This window comes from Arachis hypogaea, chromosome 16 (genome assembly GCF_003086295.3).
Source record: "Arachis hypogaea cultivar Tifrunner chromosome 16, arahy.Tifrunner.gnm2.J5K5, whole genome shotgun sequence".
Lineage (NCBI taxonomy): Eukaryota > Viridiplantae > Streptophyta > Magnoliopsida > Fabales > Fabaceae > Arachis > Arachis hypogaea.
The window spans coordinates 91,778,751-91,795,413 of NC_092051.1; the positions used below are offsets into that span (position 1 = coordinate 91,778,751).

Sequence of the window (16,663 nt, forward strand, 5' to 3'; positions counted from 1 at the left end):
TATGGTCTCTAGATGAGTCTCAGATTCCTTTGGTTCCTCAAAGGAAAGCTCCTTATTGATCACTGGACGTCCCAGGAGGTCTTCCTCCTTGGGATTCACGTCCTCTCCTTCCCTTACAGGTTTGGCCATGGTGATCAATTCAATGGCCTTGTACTCTCCTTTTGGATTTTCTTCTATATTGCTTGGGAGAGTACTAGGAGGGATTTCAGTGATCCTTTTACTCAGCTGGCCCACTTGTGCCTCCAAATTTCTAATGGAGGACCTTGTTTCATTCATGAAACTTACAGTGGCCTTAGATAGATCAGAGACTAAGTTTGCTAAATTAGAGGTATTTTGTTCAGAGTTCTCTATCTATTGCTGAGTGGATGATAGAAAAGGCTTGCTGTTGTTAAACCTGTTTCTTCCACCATTATTAAAGCCTTGTTGAGGCTTTTGATCCTTCCATGAGAGATTTGGGTGATTTCTCCATGATGGATTATATGTGTTTCCATAAGGTTCACCCAGATAATTTACCTCTGCTATTGCATGGTTCTCAGGATCATAATCTTCTTCTTCAGAAGACACCTCTTGAGTACTGTTGGATGCAGCATGCATTCCATTCAGACTCTGAGAAATCATATTGACTTGCTGAGTCAATATTTTGTTCTGAGCCAATATGGCATTCAGAGTATCAATTTCAAGAACTCCCTTCTTCATAGGCATCCCATTACTCACAGGATTCCTCTCAGAAGTGTACATGAACTGGTTATTAGCAACCATGTCAATGAGTTCTTGAGCTTCTACAGGCATTTTCTTTAGGTGAATGGATCCACCTGCAGAAGTATCCAATGACATCTTAGCTAATTCAGACAGACCATCATAGAATATATCCAGGATGGTCCATTCTGAAAGCATGTCAGAAGGACACTTTTTGGTCAGTCCTTTGTATCTCTCCCTGGCTTCATAGAAGGATTCACCTTCTTTCTGTCTGAAGGTCTGAACATCCACTCTAAGCTTACTCAGCTTTTGAGGAGGAAAGAACTTGGCTAAGAAAGCCTTGACCAGCTTATCCCAAGAGTTCAGGCTATCCTTAGGTTGAGAGTCCAACCATACTCTAGCTCTGTCTCTTATAGCAAAAGGGAAAAGCATGAGCCTGTAGACTTCAGGATCTACTCCATTAGTCTTAACAGTATCACATATCTGCAAGAATTCAGTTAAGAACTGAAAAGGATCTTCAGATGGAAGTCCATGAAACTTGTAGTTCTACTGCATCAGAGAAACTAATTGAGGTTTCAGCTCAAAATTGTTTGCTCCAATGGCAGGAATGGAGATGCTTCTTCCAAGTAAATTGGAATTAGGTGCAGTAAAGTCACCGAGCATCCTCCTTGCATTATTATTATTTTCGGCTGCCATCTCCTCTTCTTGTTCGAAAATTTCTGAAAGATGCTTGCTGGATTGTTGTAATTTAGCTTCTCTTAGTTTTCTCTTCAGAGTCCTTTCAGATTCTGGATCTGCTTCAACAAGAATGTTCTTGTCCTTGCTCCTGCTCATATGAAAAAGAGGGAACAGAAAAATAATAATAATAGGGATCCTTTTTACCACAGTATAAAGGTCCCTGTGTGAGTAGAAGAAAAGAAGAAGAAAAGAATGTAATGTAAGGAAAGAAACACAAGGGTGAGGAGAGCAGAGATGTGAGATGAGAGAGAAGGAGGATTTTCGAAAATAATTTTTTTAAAAAAGAGTTAGTGATTTTCGAAAATAGTTTTTAAAAATGGTTAGTAATTTTCGAAAATTAAAATAATTAGTTAATTAAAAAGAAATTTTGAAAAAGAGGGAAGATATTTTCGAAAATTAGAGAGAGAGGGAGTTAGTTAGGTAGTTTTGAAAAAGACAAGAAATAAACAAAAAGTTAGTTAGTTAGTTGAAACAAATTTGAAAATCAATTTTGAAAAGATAAGAAGATAAGAAGTTAGAAAGGATATTTTAAAAACAAATTTTGAAAAAGATAAGATAAGAAGATTTTTTTGAAAAGATATGATTGAAATTAGTTTTGAAAAAGATTTGATTTTTAAAATCACAATTAATGACTTGATTCACAAGAAATCACAAGATATGATTCTAGAACTCAAAGTTTGAATCTTTCTTAACAAGCAAGTAACAAACTTGAAATTTTTGAATCAAAATATTAATTGATGATGTTATTTTCGAAAATTATGTGATAAAGATAAGAAAAAGATTTTTGAAAAATATTTTATAATTTTCGAAAATAACTAAGAAAAATGAAAAAGATTTGATTTTTGAAAAAGATTTTGAAAAAGATAAGATTTTTAAATTGAAAATTTGATTTGACTCATAAGAAACAACTAGATTTTAAAAAGTTTTGAAAAAGTCAAATCTAATTTTCGAAATTTTAAGAGAGAAAAAGGGAAATATATTTTTTTGATTTTTGAATTTTTAATGATGAGAGAGAAAAACATGAAAATGATGCAATGCATGAAGATTTTGGATCAAAATAATGAATGCATGCAAGAATGCTATGAATGTCAAGATGAACACCAAGAATACTATGAAGATCATGATGAACATCAAGAACATATTTTTGAAAATTTTATATGCAAAGAAAACATGCAAGACACCACACTTAGAAATCTTTCATGTTTAGACTCTATGGATGCAAAAATGCACATGTAAAACAAGAAAAGATGCAAAACAAGAAAACATCAAGATCAAACAAGAAGACTTACCAAGAACAACTTGAAGATCATGAAGAACACTATGAATGCATGAATTTTCGAAAAATGCAAGATGAATATGCAATTGACACCAAACTTTCAACTTGACTCAAGACTCAAACAAGAAACATGAAATATTTTTTATTTTTATGAAATTTTTTTTATTTTTTTGGATTTTTATTTTATATTTTTTTCGAAAATCATTTTGAAAAAGAAAAATAAGGATTCCAAAATTTTTAATACGAATTCCAGGAATCTTATGCTCTTTAGTCTAAAGCTCCAATCAAAGGGTTAGGCATGGCTTAATAGCCAGCCAAGCTTTAGTATGTAACTCAGACATGACACGCCTGACATTCCCTATCCAGAAGAATTAGACATGGCTTTACAGCCAGCTAGGCTTCAACACGCTTCATGAAACACTAGAATTCATTCTTAAAAATTCTGAAGAAAAATATATTTTTGAAAACATTTATTTTAAAATTTTTTTCGAAAACAGATGAGAAATTTTTGAAAGGTTTTTGAAAACTTTTTCAAAATAAAACAGAAAGAAAATTACCTAATCTAAGCAACAAGATGAACCGTCAGTTGTCCAAACTCGAACAATCTCCGGCAACGGCGCCAAAAACTTGGTGCACGAAATTGTGATCTCAGGCAACGGCGCCAAAAACTCTGTACGCACGTCTTAATAAATTGTTTTTCATTCACAACTTCGATACAACTAACCAGCAAGTGCACTGGGTCGTCCAAGTAATAAACCTTACGTGAGTAAGGGTCGATCCCACGGAGATTGTTGGTATGAAGCAAGCTATGGTCACCTTGTAAATCTCAGTCAGGTGGATATAAAATAGTTATAGAGTTTTCGAAAATAGATAATAAAATAAGGATAGAAATACTTATGTAAATCATTGGTGAGAATTTCAGATAAGCGCATAGAGATGCTTTCGTTCCTCTGAACCTCTGCTTTCCTGTTGTCTTCATACAATCAATCCTACTCCTTTCCATGGCTGGCTTTATGTAAGGACATCACCGTTGTCAATGGCTACTTTTAATCCTCTCTGGAAAATGGTCCGATGCGCTGTCACTGCATGGCTAATCATCTGGAGGCATCACCCTTGCCAATGGCTACATCCTATCCTCTTGTGAAAATGGTCCAAATGCTCTGTCACAGCACGGCTAATCATCTGAGGTTCTCGATCATACTGGAATAGGATTCACCCTCCTTTTGCGTCTGTCACTACGCCCAGCACTCGCGAGTTTGAAGTTCGTCACAGTCATTCAATCCCAGAGTCCTACTCAGAATACCACAGACAAGGTTTAGACTTTCCGGACTCTCATGAATGCCGCCATCAATCTAGCTTATACCACGAAGATTCTGATTAAGAGATCCAAGAGATACTCATTCAATCTAAGGTAGAACGGAAGTGGTTGTCAGGCACGCGTTCATAGGGAATGATGATGATTGTCACGTTCATCACATTCAGGTTGAAGTGCGAATGAATATCTTAGAAGCGGACTAAGTTGAATTGAATAGAAAAACAGTAGTACTTTACATTAATCTTTGAGGAACAGCAGAGCTCCACACCTTAATCTATGGAGTGCAGAAACTCTACCGTTGAAAATACATAAGTGAAAGGTCCAGGCATGGCCAAATGGCCAGCCCCTCTGATCTAAGAACCAGACGTCCCAAGATGTCTAATACAATAGTAAAAAGTCCTATTTATAATAAACTAGCTACTAGGGTTTTCAGAAGTAAGTAATTGATGCATAAATCCACTTCTGGGGCCCACTTGGTGTGTGCTTGGGCTGAGCTTGAATGTTACACGTACAGAGGTCATTCTTGGAGTTGAACACCAGGTTGTAACGTATTTCTGGCGTTCAACTCTGGTTTGTGACGTGTTTCTGGCGTTTAACTCCAGACAGCAGCGTAGAACTGGCGTTCAACGCCCTTTTACGTCATCTAAACTCGGTCAAAGTATGGACTATTATACATTGCTAGAAAGTCCAGGATGTCTACTTTCCAACGCAATTAAAATCGCTCCATTTTGAGTTCTGTAGCTCCAGAAAATCCACTTTGAGTGCAGAGAGGTCAGAATCCAACAGCATCAGCAGTCCTTCTTCAACCTCTGAATCTGATTTTTGCTCAAGTCCCTCAATTTCAGCCAGAAAATACCTGAAATCACAGAAAAACATACAAACTCATAGTAAAGTCCAGAAATGTGAATTTAACATAAAAACTAATGAAAACATCCCTAAAAGTAACTAGATTCTACTAAAAACATACTAAAAACAATGCCAAAAAGCGTATAAATTATCCGCTCATCAGCTGGGCGTAGTGACAGACGCAAAAGGATCAATGGATCCTATTCCAGCATGACTGGGAACCGACAGATGATTAGCCGTGCGATGACAGTGCACATGGACCTTTTTCACTGAGAGGACGGATGGTAGCCATTGACAACGGTGATCCACCAACACACAGCTTGCCATAGGAGGAACCTTGTGTGCGTGAAGAAGAAGACAGGGAGAAAGCAGAGATTTAGAAGACAAAGCATCTCCAAAACTCCAACATATTCACCATTACTGTAGAACAAGTATTTAATCCATGCTCTTTTATTCTTCACAATTCATACTGATAATTATAATTGATTTCCTGACTAAGATTTACAAGATAACCATAGATTGCTTTAAACCAACAATCTCTGTGGGATCGACCCTTACTCACGTAAGGTATTACTTGGACGACCCGGTGCACTTGCTGGTTAGTGGTACGAGTTGTGAAAAGTGTGATTCACAATTCGTGCACTAGTGGGTAATATCCCATAAAATCTGTTTGATTATAAGATGAGTTGAACTCCATTTGAATTTTATAAAACACAACACCAATGAAAATTGAAATTCATGTCTCAGATGAGATTTGCTTAGTGAGGCAAAAACTCAAACACCTTGGTGTCAGCTTAAAACAGAGAACAAAAACAAAGAAAATGCTTAATCTAGATTTCTCACCCACTTAATTATTGTCGATCTACAACAATCCTTGGCAATGGTGCCAAAAACTTTATGGGTGAAAATTAGATTTCCACACAAAACTCACCGGCAAGTGTACCGGGTCGCATCAAGTAGTAAAACTCACTTAGAGTGAGGTCGATCCCATAGGGATTGATGGATCAAGCAACTTTAGTGAGGTGATTAGTTTAGTCAAGTTAACATTGGTAAATTGGATGAAATTGAAGCAACAGAATGTAAATTGCAGGAATTATAAAATGCAGAAAGTAAATTGAACAGAAGCTTAAATTGGCAGAAGCTTAAAGAGCAAGAAAAGTATATTGCATCAAATGTAAAGGGGGGCTGGCTGTTGGAAAATTAAATGAAGTAGTAAATCATGCAATTGAAGAGATCTTGAGAACAAGTGACTGGAAATTTAAATTGCAGAAAGAGTAAATTCAGATCACAGCAAGAATTGTAAAATGCAAAATACTTGTAGAAGAATTAAATTACATAAAAGTAAATTGAAAGAAATTGGAATCGAAGATTTAAATTCAACATCAATGTAAACTGAAGTGTATAATTGCATAAAGGAAATTGTAGCAAAAGAGGAAATTGTAGTAGAAGAGGAAATTGTAGCAGAGAAATGGAAATTTCATAAAGCTAAATTGAATTCTGAAATATGGAGTGCGGAAAAATTAAAAGTGTATTAAAGAGAGAGACTTCTATTCTAATCGTACTCCTACTCCTAGTTCTCTCTAGCAGAGACAGCCTTCTTTATGAAATGAAATTGATGCCTTTATATAAGCTTTACAAAATGAAAAATGAAATTGAAATTGAAAACAAATTACAATTCAAATGAAATTCCTAGTCTAACTATCTCTTGTGCCTTTGAGTGATGATGTTGGGCTCTGCTTGCTTTGGGGATTTTGTTGATTTGGATTTGGCCTTGAATAAGTGGATCAAGAGTTGCTTGGTTAGGCTCCCTGTGGAGCGCTCCGTTGGGTAAGTGAACTTGGCGTTCACTCTTGTGGCTCCTCACGTGCACAAATTGTTTCTTGCCTATAGCGTTCAATAAGTGAACGCTACATTCACTCCTCCAATGCTAGCCCTTTGTTGAGTCTTCCTTCCCAAGAGAAACGCGAAAACTCTACCAAAAGGGAGCGCTACACTTAAATTTTTTAGCGCTACCCTTCCTTTTCTTGATGCGCGCTCAGCTCCCTTGGTGCTCCTTCTTCGAGCGCTACGTTGCATCCTTTGAACGCTGGCCTTGCTCCCTTGATGCTTGGCCTTGTGTCACAATAAAGTGAACAAATGTGAATGCCACGTTCACTTTGGAATTGAATGCTAGGCTTCCTTGCTTCACTTGGTCCTTCACTAGTGATTGAACGTTGCTGGCACAAGGCTTAAAGAAAAGCCCGAAAACGCTCACTTTATTAAGCGTAGCGTTCACTTTAATGAACGCTTGATGCTTTCATTTTATTTAATTAGTAATGCCATTTTCCTAACGTGAGTGTTCATTCTTTTAACCCCTTGGTTCATGGCATTACTTAATAAAGGTTTCATGCATGCATTCATTAACGCCTTATCAATACTAATGCCAATTAATGTAAAGCTTGGTTTCATTGCCAATTGACATTAGTAATTAAAGTTTCATGCATGCTTTTATTATATTTTAATAATTAAAGCCAATGCATTCACATTAAATCATGATTTGTTCTTTTGCCAATTGGCTTTAATAGTAATGCCGTAGCATTCATTCATTGCATTCATTGGCTTTAATAATTAAATGTTTCATGCATGCATTCATTTCATTCATTCGGTCATTAATAATTAAATGCATACATGCATAAGCTTTAATGCATGATAGTTCGTGATGCTAATGCCAAGGCTCCATGGTCATGGGCCACGCTTTTAAAAGCATGGCCTAAGGTTCCAAAGCGTGCTCAATCTTCAAAGCGTGTCCCAAAATTCTTCTTTTCTCTTTTTGAGTTTAATTTTTGATTTTTTTTGCTTCTTTTTTCACTTATTTCCTACAAGATTTATAAATTCAAAAGATCAAACAAATATACCATTTAAGCACAAAAGCATTCAATATTTAAGCACTAATCATCAATTTTTTGTATGAAAAAGCATAGAAAAACATGACATGATGACATGTCATCACAATACCAAATTTAAACCTTGCTTGTCCTCAAGCAAGAAAAGAATCATGCACTAAAGATTGACAATCCAAGGTAAGAAGAATAGAAACTCAATGTTCCTGGTTGGCTAGTTTTCTATGCATGCCATAATCACAAAAGAAAGTTAAATGATTGATGCTTCTATCTAGCTCAATTTATGAAATCTTTTCCTTATATTTCTTCCTTGAGACAAGCTTTTTTTATTAGCTTATCCTTTTGGGTACTTTGCCCCATAAGTTGATAACAAAGCAATGACTTCTAAATGCTTTGTTTTCAAGTATTACCACTTGATACATAAGCACCACAAGCATTTGATTAGAGGACTTCATTAAGCTCATTTGTTTCTTTTCTTAACACTCTAATCATTGATGCTTAGAGCCTTGAGCTTTGAGGGAGTGCATTTGCACTTGAGCCTAACCTTGACTCTAAGTGTTTTGTTTTCAAGCTTTTTGCTTGATACATAAACACCACAAGCACTTAACAATTGAATTGTCATTGGTACTCAGAGCCTTCAGCTTTCTCATTCTTTCCCTTTTTCTTTTCTTGCCTTAACTATATTTGCTTCTTCAAGGTTTTCATGATTTCCAAAGATTTCACAAAATGTCATAGATGAAAACTTCAATTAAATAAAATCTAATGCAATCGAGCAACAATTAATCATACTAGCCTTCCAATACTTGTATGCTCTTGCTAAATTCTTCTTTAATTCCTTGTTTGATTATGATCATGATACTTTACAGCTTCGGACTTTACAAAACTCAAGTTGGTAGTCATAGTGGCATAGCAACATGTTACAGATCAAAATTTAGGTTATGCTTATTCATACACACATGTAAACAGAGAAGATAAAGACAATCATGCAATTTAAAGTGCTGGAAACAAATGAGAGGAAAAAGAACTTTACAACCTTGTAATTCATCTTCTCTATTATTATCATTTTCCTCCCATTCTTCCCCTTCCCCTACCAACTTCAGAATGCTTGCTCATCCTCAAGCAACAATTAGAACAGTGGTGATGGGGCTAAGTTGGATCATGAGTATCTCACACAATGAAATGTTAGTAGTACATGGGTTTTAAGCAACAAAATTAATGATAACCATGAAGGCACAGAGAAACAGAGACATTATGATTGCAAAAATAAGAGGGTCTGCATGATACATTGCATAAAGAATGAGTGGCGCACCAAACTTAGTGTGACACTTTCCCTTAGAATTGATGCAAGTATCCAGTAAAGATTGGAAGCAAATTTTTTGCATAGCAACACCAAACTTAGAATGAAATCCTATGTCAATTTATTTGAACTAAAACTAAACAAAGGAAACTGTTATATGTTAAATACAATCACCAAGCAAAGAATCTGTCATGAATAAGGATTTTTTGGTGAGGTATTTAACAAAAACAGTTAAGGAGCAAAATAAATAAAAACATAAAAGACAAAGAATTGATTAAAACAAAGATAACAATAAAAATGTTAAACCAAAAGAAAGATAATTTGCAGAGGCATTATGATTATGCAGACAAGTGGTGTTGCTGAATGACTTGCATAGAAAAATAAGTGGCACATCAAACTTAGAATCTTAGTGTGACACTTTCAATTAGAATTGATGCACTCATCCAGAGGGATTGAAAACAAAGTGTTGCATGGAAACACCTAACTTAGAATGTAATCATATGCCAATTTATTGAAATTTAAACAAAGCAGACAGAGAAAATAGACAAAGCAAAGGAATGAAATGTTACCTAAGGTTGGGTTGCCTCCCAACAAGCGCTCTTTTAGTGTCATTAGCTTGACATGTTGTTCTTCACTTTTTTCCTCTTCTTCCAGTTTGTTAAGAGGAATGACCTCAAGTGGAGAGATGAACAAGCTAGTGTCTCCTGTCTTGGCCTCTCCTCAGCAAGCTGCCTTTTGTTAATGGCTTGATTGAGCTTTTTTGCTGGATTAGGGGTAGGATCGGTGCTCTTGTTAGTTGCCTTCACTTCTTTAGATTCAAGACTTGGTTGCTGTGTGATTATTGGAGTTTTATCTTTATCCAGAGCCTTTTGAATTGCTGGCTCAATGAGCCCTTCATCTATGCACTTCTCTACTTCAATTGAGTCTGATTTTTCTTGATTGTCTTCCTCACTTTCTTGTTCCTCTACTTCCTCCTTTGCAGATTGTTCCTTATCCTAAATTCTTGGCACTCCTAAGTTTCTCCTGTTTTGCTCTAATTGCCCCTCCATATTTTTGAAGAGGATTTCTTTCCAGGATTGTTTGTGTCTTTCCCAGAGTTGTCCTTTTCTTTCAATGACTTGGTATTGGCTTTCCAAGGATTCTTTGGACTATTGAAGGTAATCCTCAACTGCTAGCTCAAGAGATGAAGGTTGAGAGTGATTTTGGTGACATAGATGTGTTGTGGTGAAGTTGTTTTGAGTGGTATGGAGTGAATCTGGTGAGTTAGGGAATGAATTTTGTGAATGTTGAAATGAGTTTTTTGTGTAGTGGGATGAATTTTGATGAACTGAGTCGTATGGATCTTAGAGGAAACTTTGTGTTGAGGCATCATTAAGTGATGAAGAATTTTCAAATGAGAAATTGGGAGGTGAGGGTGGACAAGTTTTCATGAATGAATTGAAGGTTTTCTCAAGTGATGATGGCTCTTGATAAGTGGAGTATGAACTGTCAAATACTTTCTGGTTTTGATCTTCCCATCCAAAATGTGAATCATTGTTGAATTCATTATGGTATGGATTATCTTGTGGCATTGGGGGACAATCTTGCATGAACTTATTGAAAGCACACTCTAGTGATGATGTTTCTTGATGAACAAAGTATGGATCATCAAGATCCCTTTGATTTTGCCCCTCCCAGTCACAATATGAGTGGTTGTCATAGCAGTACGAGTCATCTTGTGGCTCTAGGAGGTGTTCATACTCTTTCATTCCTTGGTGACACACCTAACCACCATTAGAATAATGACTTGAATCATCTTATGGTGGTGAGAAATATCCCATATAATTTTCTTGCTCATCTTGTGGTCCTGAAGCATATCTCCATTGATTGGAGTGCTCAAAAATTGTATTTTCATGGTGATATTCCCAGCCACCATTAGAGATTGATGATGGTGGGTAATATCCCATAAAATCTGTTTGATTATAAGATGAGTTGAACTACATTTGAATTTTGTAAAACACAAAACCAATGATAATTGAAATTCATGTCTCAGATGAGATTTGCTTAGTAAGGCAAAAACTCAAACACCTTGGTGTCAGCTTAAAACAGAGAACAAAAACAAAGAAAATGCTTAATCTAGACTTCTCACCCACTTAATCATTGTCGATCTACATCAATCCCCGGCAACAGCGCCAAAAACTTGATGGGTGAAAATTAGATTTCCACACAAAACTCACCGGCAAGTGTACCGGGTCGCATCAAGTAGTAAAACTCACTTAGAGTGACGTCGATCCCATAGGGATTGATGGATCAAGCCACTTTAGTGAGGTGATTAGTTTAGTCAAGATAACATTGGTGAATTGGATGAAATTGAAGCAACAGAATGTAAATTGCAGGAATTGTAAAATGCAAAAAGTAAATTAAACAGAAACTTAAATTGGCAGAAGCTTAAAGAGCAAGAAAAGTATATTGCATCAAATGTAAAGGGGGGCTGGCTGCTGGAAAATTAAATGAAGTAGTAAAGCATGCAATTGAAGAGATCTTGAGAACAAGTGACTGGAAATTTAAATTGCAGAAAGAGTAATATTCAGATCACAGCAAGAATTGTAAAATGCAAAATACTTGTAGAAGAATTAAATTACATAAAAGTAAATTGAAAGAAATTGGAATCGAATATTTAAATTCAACATCAATGTAAACTGAAGTGTATAATTGCATAAAGGAAATTGTAGCAAAAGAGGAAATTGTAGTAGAAGAGGAAATTGTAGCAGAGAAATGGAAATTTCATAAAGCTAAATTGAATTCTGAAATATGGAGTGCGGAAAAATTAAAAGTGTATTAAAGAGAGAGACTTCTATTCTAATCGTACTCCTACTCCTAGTTCTCTCTAGCAGAGACAGCCTTCTTTATGAAATGAAATTGATGCCTTTATATAAGCTTTACAAAATGAAAAATGAAATTGAAATTGAAAACAAATTACAATTCAAATGAAATTCCTAGTCTAACTATCTCTTGTGCCTTTGAGTGATGATGTTGGGCTCTGCTTGCTTTGGGGCTTTTGTTGATTTGGATTTGGCCTTGAATAAGTGGATCAAGAGTTGCTTCGTTAGGCTCCCTGTGGAGCGCTCCGTTGGGTAAGTGAACTTGGCGTTCACTCTTGTGGCTCCTCACGTGCACAAATTGTTTCTTGCCTATAGCGTTCAATAAGTGAACGCTACATTCACTCCTCCAATGCTAGCCCTTTGTTGAGTCTTCCTTCCCAAGAGAAACGCGAAAACTCTGCCAAAAGGGAGCGCTACGCTCAAATTTTTTAGCGCTACCCTTCCTTTTCTTGATGCGCGCTCAGCTCCCTTGGTGCTCCTTCTTCGAGCGCTACGTTGCATCCTTTGAACGCTGGCCTTGCTCCCTTGATGCTTGGCCTTGTGTCACAATAAAGTGAACAAATGTGAATGCCACGTTCACTTTGGAATTGAATGCTAGGCTTCCTTGCTTCACTTGGTCCTTCACTAGTGATTGAACGTTGCTGGCACAAGGCTTAAAGAAAAGCCCGAAAATTCTCACTTTATTAAGCATAGCGTTCACTTTAATGAACGCTTGATGCTTTCATTTTATTTAATTAGTAATGCCATTTTCCTGACGTGAGCGTTCATTCCTTTAACCCCTTGGTTCATGGCATTACTTAATAAAGATTTCATGCATGCATTCATTAACGCCTTATCAATCACTAATGCCAATTAATGTAAAGCTTGGTTTCATTGCCAATTGACATTAGTAATTAAAGTTTCATGCATGTTTTCATTATATTTTAATTAATAAAGCCAATGCATTCACATTAAAGCATGATTTGTTCTTTTACCAATTGGCTTTAATAGTAATGCCATAGCATTCATTCATTGCATTCATTGGCTTTAATAATTAAATGTTTCATGCATGCATTCATTTCATTCATTTGGTCATTAGTAATTAAATGCGTGCATGCATAAGCTTTAATGCATGATAGTTCATGATGCTAATGCCAAGGCACCATGGTCATGGGCCACGCTTTTAAAAGCGTGGCCTATGGTTCCAAAGCGTGCTCAATCTTTCAAGCGTGCCCTAAAATTCTTCTTTTCTCTTTTTGAGTTTAATTTCTGCTTTTTCTTTTTGCTTCTTTTTCCACTTATTTCCTACAAGATTTATAAAATCAAAAGATCAAAGAAATATACCATTTAAGCACAATAGCATTCAATATTTAAGCACTAATCATCAATTTCTTGTATGAAAAAGCATAGAAAAACATGACATGATGACATGTCATCACGTCCTCTCAGTGAAAATGGTCCAGGTACGGTTTCTGTATGGCTAATCAACTGTCGGATCTCTCGTCTCGGATGAAAAATACCCGGCACAACTATCGCACGGTTAATCATCTATCGGTTCTCACTTGTGTCAGAATAGGATCTCTCTATCCTTTTGCACACTGTCACTGTGCCCAACATTCGTGAGTTTGAAGCTCGTCACAGTCATCCCGTCCCAGATCCTACGGAATACCACAGACAAGGTTTAGGATTTCTGGATCTCAGGAATGCTGCCAATTGATTCTAGCCTCTACCACGAAGGTTCTAATCTCACGAATTCGAATGCTCTGTTGTCAAGAAAGGCAAGTCAAATTCGTGGATTAGAGACCTAAGAGATTATAATCCAGCTGTCGTCCAATGACTATGTTCAACATCATGTAGACCGCTTGTGGTTGTCAGGCACGCGGATCTTGGCTAAGCGAGTAATGAAGATAGTGGGTGATTGTCACGGGTCACCCCTTCATTCTAACATAATTGAATTAAGAACGAGAGTATATCTTGGCGAAGGGACATGCGTGAATTGAAAGAGAAACAATAGTACTTTCATTAATTCAAGAAGAACAGCAGAGCTCCGCACCTTAATCTATGAGGTGTAGAAACTCCATCGTAGAAAATACATAAGAGAAAAATGTCTTGGCATGGCCGTGTGGCCAGCCTCCAAATGTGAAAAGTGGCATAAGATGATAAAGGTCTGAATACAATTGGAAAGACTAGTTTGGGCAGAGCATTGAGCTTTACACGTGCATTGGCCTTTTCTAGAGTTAAACGCCAGCTTGGATGCCAGTTTGGGCGTTTAACTCCAGTTCTTGTGCCAGTTTCGGTGTTTTACGCCAAAAAAGGGTCTCTGGCTGGCGTTTAATGCCAGTTTGGGCCATTAAATCTCGGGAAAAGTATGGACTATTATCCATTTCTGGAAAGCCCAAGATGTTAGCTTTCCAGCCCAATTAAGAACGCGCCAATTGGACTTCTGTAGCTCCATAAAAATATGTTTGAGTGCAGGGAGGTCAGAATCCAATAGCATATGCAGTCCTTTTTTAGCCTCTAAATCAGATTTTTGCTCAGGTCCCTCAATTTCAGTCCGAAAATACTTGAAATTACAGAAAAATACACAAACTCATAGTAAAGTCCAGAAATGTGATTTTTGCATAAAAACTAATAAAAATATAATAAAAAGTAACTAAAACATACAAAAAACTATGTAAAAACAATGCCAAAAAGCGTATAAATTATCCGCTCATCAACGCGTGCGCGTGACAAAGCGTCACGTGCTGTAGATATTAGAAAATGCTGGGGCGATTTCTAGGCTGCTTTGGACCTAGTTTTAGGCCCAAAAATACTGATTAGAGGCTGCAGAGAGGAGCTGGAAGGGGGGAATCAATCAATTCATACTTTCATTCACATTAGTTAGGTTTTAGATGTAGTTTTCTAGAGAGAGAGAGGCTCTCTCCTCTCTCTAAATTTTAGGGTTTTTAGTCTTGTTTCTTCTCAAATTCAGCTTTCCATCATACTTTAATTTAGTTTTCTTCTACTTTTATTTATTCTAGAGAGAGGAGAGAGCCTCTCTCGCTGGAAAACTACATCTAAAACCAAAATTATGAATAATGAATGTTGTCTCCATGAATGAATAGATTCTCCAACTTTATAGCCTCTAATATGTGTTTTCTGGGCCAAAAACTGGGTCAGAAACAGCCCAGAAATCGCTAGGGGCAAATTCAAATACGCTGAAATTTCACAGATGCGATGTGTGCGCGTGATGCACGTGTGCGTGTCGCCTATATTCAGGGAAACTATGACAAATTATATATCATTTCAAAGATCCAGATGTTAGCTTTCCAACGCAACTGGAACCACCTCATTTGGACCTCTGTAGCTCAAGTTATGGTCAGTTAAGTGCGAAGAGGTCAGGCTGGACAGCTTAGCAATTCCTTCAATTTCTTGTATTCCTTCCACTTTTGCATGCTTCCTTTCCATCTTCCAAGCCATTCCTACCCTGTAAACCCTGAAATCACTTGACACACATATCAAGGCATCGAATGGTAATAAGAGAGGATTAAACATTGCAAATTTAAGGCCAAAGAAGCATGTTTTCAATCATAGCACAAAATTAGGAAGGAAAATGTAAAACCACGCAATTAGTATGAATAAGTGTACAAAGACTTGATAAAAACCACTCAATTGAGCACAAGATAAACCATAAAATAGTGGTTTATCACTACTGCAAAAGCCATTATTAATGTAGCTAAGGGAGAAATGGTTTTCCAATTAGGAGAAGACTATATCTTATTCAAGATGTCTAATCCCAATTCTCCCTCTGATAAGAAAGAGATAACTATGCAACACCTAGTGTTCCAACCCTCTCTTTCTGTGCAGAGCATGGCAGAGCCCCCAGACATCAATTCTAAGTTTGGTGTTGGACAGCCAATAACAAGCTCTCAGCACAAAGGTACCAAGAAGAAAGTACCTAAAGGCTGGAGGGACAAGAAAGTTCCAACTGAAGGCCTCTCACCTGGCATGAGAGTTGTCTTCACTAAGAAGCCAGCCTTATCACATACAGTGAGTCATGTCCTAACTCTAGAGCATGTGGAGCTCATTCATGAGAGGACAGGAAGAAATTTCACTGTAAGGGCAAAAATCTGAGCCCATGCTCACCTCCGTAAGGAGCTAACTGTTAAGCTAATGACGTTAAAGGAGCTAACCACTATTTTATGGTTTATCTTGTGCTCAATTGAGTGGTTTTTATCAAGTCTTTGCACACTTATTTATACTAATCGCATGTTTTACATTTTCCTTCCTAATTTTGTGCTATGATTGAAAACATGCTTCTTTAGCCTTAAAAGTTTCTATGTTTAATCCTCTCTTATTACCATTCGATTCCGTGATATGTGTGTTAAGTGATTTCAGAGATTACAGGGTAGGAATGGCTTAGAGGATGGAAAGGAAGCATGCAAAAGTGGAATGAATACAAGAAGTTGAAGAAATTGCTAAGCTGTCCAGCCTGACCTCTTTTCACTCAAATGGTCATAACTTGAGCTACAGAGGTCCAAATGACGCAGTTTCAGTTGCATTGGAAATCTAACATCTGGGGCTTCAATTTGATATATAATTTGGCATAGTGGCTGTACATCTAGGTGACGCGAACGCGTGCTCCACGAGGACACGTCGCAGTGACGAAAATCAGCCAGCAGATTTCGCCCCCAGCAATTTCTGGGCTATTTCTGACTCAGTTCTCGACGCAGAAAACACAGATTAGAGGCTATAAAGTGGGGGAATGCATCCAAACAAACATGCCCAACACGCGAA

General features: G+C 37.0%; 1 non-coding gene across 1 annotated transcript; it reads left to right on the forward strand.

Annotated features, from left to right (window-relative positions):
- The first annotated feature begins 888 nt into the window (after positions 1 to 888).
- On the forward strand, positions 889 to 996 carry LOC112760814 (small nucleolar RNA R71). Its single transcript, XR_003181235.1, has one exon. It is a non-coding gene; the product is annotated as a small nucleolar RNA R71 (small nucleolar RNA).
- Positions 997 to 16,663: the final 15,667 nt, after the last annotated feature.